General features: G+C 38.9%; 1 long non-coding RNA gene across 1 annotated transcript; it reads left to right on the plus strand.

Moving 5' to 3' along the window:
• Positions 1-951: 951 nt before the first annotated feature.
• On the plus strand, positions 952-1,742 carry LOC148102965 (uncharacterized). The gene is made up of 3 exons (XR_015718987.1): positions 952-1,020; positions 1,144-1,304; positions 1,704-1,742. It is a non-coding gene; the product is annotated as an uncharacterized LOC148102965 (long non-coding RNA).
• Positions 1,743-6,000: the final 4,258 nt, after the last annotated feature.

Consider the following 6,000-nt stretch of genomic DNA (forward strand, 5'->3'; position numbering starts at 1 on the left):
CCCTCAGGGTCATTCCATGGTTGATTACATGGTCCACTATTGTAGCTCTGATGTCATCAGCAATTCTATTTCTTACTCTTCTTACCCTTCCTCTCCCCCCTCCTTGTCCTCCTCTTGCTCCTCCTTGTCCTCGTCGTCCTCTTCGTCCTACTTCTTCACCTCCGCGTCCTCTTCCTTGGCCTCCTCTACTTCTCACTCTTCCTGCTCCCTCCATTGTACTCCACACACAGAGCTTACCTGTATTATAGTGCTTGGGCTGATTGCAAAGTGAACTAATTATCTAAAAAAGTTTTCACATGTGGCAGTGTGCCAGACAGTTGGCAAAATAGTGTAAATAATAGCCATAAATGTGTATAGTTTTGCTAGGAGTGCGTTGATCATTTGGAAATTGAGTGTAAAGCAGTGAGTTGTGTTTACAGTTCTGCAAAAAGAGTGCTGTGCAGTGGATTGTAGCTACAGGTTTGCAAAGTGTGTGTTACAAAATGGCAAACTGAGTGCAAAGCAGTGTTTGTGCTTTTAGTTTTGCAAACTCAGTGAGTGGTTTTGCTATAAGTATTAATAGTTTTAGAAATTGTGCAATAAGAATCACAGTTAGGGTTTAAGCATTCAGAAAAAACTGTAAACATGCTCTTTTCTACCAGTCACAGAGGTTACACTGACCTGTCTGCATTTCAGACCTGTCACTCACTGAAAACATTTGGATTATTATGAAATGATAAATATGATAAAGTCGGACCTCAACTGCGGAGAATGAGAAATACATGCTGAAACACATCGCTGCCAATACATTAAAAATGAGTTTTATTTTATTTTATTTTACATTGACGACTCAATGTGGCACAACCTTCTGTTGTAAATTTTTATGTCTTGTAGGGATTCTGTTTGCAAATGGAGAATCATGGAAAGAGCTGAGATATTTTGCCTTCACCACCCTCAAAGACTTTAAGTTCAGCAAAAGACTTTCTCATAAAATCTTGGCAGAGTGTAGCTATCTCATTCAAGTGATCGAAGAGCATAAAGGTATGGAGATAGCATGTATACGCAGTGTTAAAACAAAGACCAATTTAATTTTGCTGAGGTTTGTTTTAATGCTATTAGAATTAATTATTAATGTCTTAATCTTGTCCACATGTTGGGTTACAGGAGAACCATTTGATACAGCACTTCCAATAAATTATGCAACAGCCAATATTATCTTCTCCGTTGTGTACGGATGCAGATTTGACCACAATGACCTGATATTCACAAAAATGGTGAAGCGAGCCAATCATGCCACATGTGTCACAGGTTCTGCATCAGTCCAGGTTTGCTTTTCACCCCCCTTTTTTTTACTCTCTTTAAAAAAAATGAATGACATAAAATATTAACAGTGACTATTGTTACCTGTGTGGCATAAACTGAATGGTAAACATCTGATTTTATGTTGAATCAGACTCTGTCTGTATATCAGTTAACAAATTTATACTTTTGGTGAAATATATTTGGAGTGTTTTACTGTTGTCCATTGAGCCAAACAAAAATATTCACATGTCATGATGGGAAGGCAAAATATAAAATAGTGATTGAAAGCATAAAGTGGTCACAAAGATACGGAAAATACCAAATGTATATGTAAAACAATGCATGACGATGGTGCTTTTGTAAAAATGAAAGCATTACTTGAATCTTTACTTTTATCTTTATCTTTATCTTTAATTTTACAGCTTTATAACATGTTTCCCCGGCTGTTCAGATGGATTAAACTATTAGACTATCATAATGTGTTGGGCCGGACTCAAATGCAGAACTTGTGCAAGTTAAGGGATTTCATTTACAGTGACGGTGGATTGTGCTATTTACAAAGTCTTTCAGCTATTCACAGTTCAAGAGTCTCTTATTTACAACAGGGGAGGTGATTCCAAACTTCCAGAGCTGAAGGGTTTCCAGAAACAAATTCCTCCTCTTCAACGACACAAAACTCTCTCTCGTAAACTCCACTGGGACGTCCTTAACACAGGAAATATGAGTTAGAAATCTTCGTGAAGAGAAAATGAGAGTTTTTTACAGAGATGATGAGGAGATTGCTACTGCGGTTAGACCGCACTCAGGTGAAAATTGAAAGTCAGGTCCCAGCTTAGATAGTTGTCAGCTGATTGCAAATTGCCTCACAGGTGCTTGATTTCTTCAGGCGTGTTCAGGAGTGGGTGGAGGTAAAGAAACGGGTGAAGCACATAATAGGGCAGTCTGCTTCTGAACTCTGTTTGTACTCGTGATGGAGAGTTTGACTGTCCCACTCTGAGCTTGTGTCTCCTAGAGACCTCTTTATGTTAAAAGGGAGTTCTTTCTCCCCACTATCACCAATAACTTGTTCATAGTGGATGGTCTGATCTTTGGGGCTCTCTCTGTAATATTGTAAGGGGTAAAATGAATGCAGACAAAAGCTATCCATTTATTTTGTGTCGACAGAGCAGGTCCATGAGGAGCTGAGACATGTAGTAGGAAGCCGAAAAGTCAGTGTTGATGATAGGAAAAACCTGCCGTATACTGATGCAGTCATTCACAAGATCCAGAGACTGGCTAATATTCTACCTGTATGTCTTCCTCAACAAACTAGCCGAGATGTCACCTTCCTTTATTAAAAAGGTCAACTGCTCATCCACAAAAAAACCCTTTTAATGTGTTGAAGAACAGCTTTGAAATTCTCATGAGTTGTCGCAAAAGAAAAATTACCATCATAATCCGGCTACCCCTTCGGCGCCAGCTGTGGGCTCAAGGCTGGAGCCGAACAAAAACTCCCTGATAACGACTGTGTTTAGACTGTTCCTTCCCATTCCATGCAAGGCCACCTGGGTTGGCTGGAAGACTGTTAACTTAGCCTGGCAGGGTGAAGGACACTGTCTCAGCTGAACTATGGACACGCACACACATACATATACTGATAAGCACTCACTGACGCATCACCCTCCCTACCCCGGATCCAACGCCACCTCCAACACTTCCCTCCCCTCTGATGTGGACATCAGGTCAGTTGGAGGCGCAGCCGAAAGATTGCAGCGGTCCCAGATCAGATGTACACACTGGAACTCTTTCCCATGTTGCTGTCTGTGTTTATTGTGCTATGGTGTGTTGATATCTGTGCATTCCTGTATTATCCTTCTGTGTTACACATTTCGATGTTTTTTTTCCCTCACTACCTAGCCTGACCTGTCTCCCCAATGTGATGTTTGTGTATTGTATGTACGGTCGGCAAGGTCTGTCATCTCGGTTGTGAGCAAAAGACCTGCAACTGACAAATAAAGGCTATCTCATCTCTCATCTCATATTTTGATTCACCTCTGATAACTTGAATCGCGCATCTATGTTAAATGTGCTCTTTTGCTTACAGGGAACTATTGTATTTCCCCTTCTTACTTCTGTCCTGTACGATGAGAGTGAATGGGAGAGGCCACACAGTTTTAACCCTTCTCATTTCCTGGATAGGAAGGTAAATTTGTCAGGAGAGATGCCTTCATGCCCTTTTCTGCAGGTATGACAACTTTATCAGGCTTTTGTTAAGAAAATTTGCACTTGCACAGACATGACTCGTTTAAATAAGCGTAAACTCTTTGCATTTGCAGGTCACAGGATGTGTCTTGGAGAAGGTCTGGCTAAGATGGAGCTCTTCCTCTTCTTCACCTCCCTTGTTCAGCGCTTTTGCTTCACTCCTCCACCTGGAATTACAGAGGATGAACTGGATCTCACACCAGCTTTGGGATTCACCACCCCTCCTTCATCTCATAAGCTGTGTGCTGTCAGTCGCCAGTGAGCGAGGGCTTAAGCAGGGCTTCTTTAAAGTGAATGCCTGCGGCATGCAGAAGGATAATTTTTCAGCCACCACCAGCAGATGTCACGATCCTGAACACCTGGATTGTTGAGCAAAAGCAGATGTTGTGAGATAAAAAGAGAAACATGTATTTCAGTCCTTCACATTAAGGCAAATAAAACTGTATTAACAGGAATGAGTGGTGTTCTTTAGAGATGGGAAAAACGGGTCTAATTTTTTGCTTGAATTTGCTGTTTTTACCAAGTAATTCACACAGGTTACCATATATTTCTGCTTTCTGGCACTCTGATTGTTTTCATGCAGTGGGATGACTGGACAAAATGATGTTTTCACACATCTGAATTTGTGATTTTCACCAAGACATGAACATAGTACACACCTTCTGACTGTTTTTGCAAAAATGATTTTTGCTCTGTAGTATGTTGAAGGATTATTCTTTATCTGGTCGCTAAGTGATGACGTGACGAATCCTACTTCCGGGCCTAAAGTAGTCTGCATTTAATATGGCTTTTGTGTTGTTGACATGTTTAATGTTTTGTATTTTCTTCTATTTAATCTCAAAAAGCTCCTATAACAGTCAGTAATCACTGTTGACCTCCCTCGGCTTTTATTACCGCTAATCATTTATTTAAGCTCAGTTTTTAAAACCTTAGGATGTAACTACAGCCCAGCCCATGCAGCAGTATATGAATGACTAACCTCGTATTGTGGATGGATTATCTCAGTTGTTCTCCTGGTTGAAGTTTGGTCCTTTTACAGCATCCTGCCATGCGATTACATTTGTAACATTTACTTTTATCGAGTGGAGAAAAAGTTAGCTTGTTTATATTATGCTAACATAGCTGTGTCGCTAGCGGTCACGTAGCACATCATTATATACCAGCTAGCCAAACTTCAGTAACCCTACAAACGTCACTGCTGTTTAGTTTTCTGTCTTCATTTATGTTGGAAGTGATAACAGAGCTGTACGTTTTAATTTGTTTCCAAAACCCCGCAGTCAGGACATGCTATATTGTATTTAGATAGAAGCTAGCGAGCTAACTTCCTGCTAACTTCTAACTCCGTTAAATGTCATAAATTCCGTTTTCATGGATGCCTGGATGTTAAACTCAATTGTTACACCTGGTAGAGCAGAACGCTGATCATTTTATTAAAGATGAAAGACTTTAGACAGTTTTTCAACTCTCAGTAATGCCATAGTGATCATTTGATATATGGACCTGCAGCGGAGTTTAGGCCCAGACACGGCTAGTGACGTCAGACTTAACGACCGGATATTGCACCTAAGGCTAAAATTTTGTACTATATTATATAGACCCGAACCTGCATCTTCAAATATCTATTAAATCAGAAAAAAAAAACCAATGTTACATAGCCTTTGATTTTGGTCCTTTACCTCCCTCTTTTTCTTTATGTTCCTTAAGAAATACCAAAAATATATAAAATGCCACACCATGTTACAGAAAGACAAAGCATCTCATAATATGAGAACATTTGAAATCAATTCAATTCTGTTTACTGTGAATTCAAAAGTTATAATATTTAAACCTGATCAGATTTGGTTTAACATAGGTTGGCATCTCCATTTAGCTGACTCTTTTGCACATGTAAACAACAATTTTCAGACTGATGTATTATTTTGGTTTGGAAAAGAAAAAAAAATTAACTTTCCTCATATGTCTGTAGTGAGCACAGTGGCTGGCTAGGTCTCCTTTCCCTATGAAACCAGCTAAGATTTCAACTTCCAGAGCTTTAACTCATCATGCCAGGCTTCCTTTATTGAACAGGTTAACTGCTGCAGTTTCACTACTTGACAATAAAATCTCTTAAAATAAACACACCTATAGTACAAGCAACCAAGACAAGAAAGGTCTATCATGGTAATTGGATACTGTAAATACATTTGGACAAAGTATCTCTTCTAATGGCCTTCCATTTTCGTCACTTTGGGTATTTTGTGTTTAAAAATAATATTGTTAAAAGTAAAATTCCAAACACTTTCACATAAACAATTAAAGTATTAAAGATGGAAAAAAGTGTTTTTGATCTGCTTTTGAATTATGATTTTGTAAATGGCTATTAATAACTATGTTTCAGGAAAATAAAATTATGAATTCCTGGCATCAAAGTAGAATTTAATTTATAAAATCTCAGATAAAATATCTGATATGAAGATAAAAAATTGATTTGGCTACACT

This window comes from Neolamprologus brichardi, chromosome 4 (assembly GCF_056152115.1).
Source record: "Neolamprologus brichardi isolate AB-2024 chromosome 4, ASM5615211v1, whole genome shotgun sequence".
Classification (NCBI taxonomy): Eukaryota; Metazoa; Chordata; class Actinopteri; order Cichliformes; family Cichlidae; genus Neolamprologus; species Neolamprologus brichardi.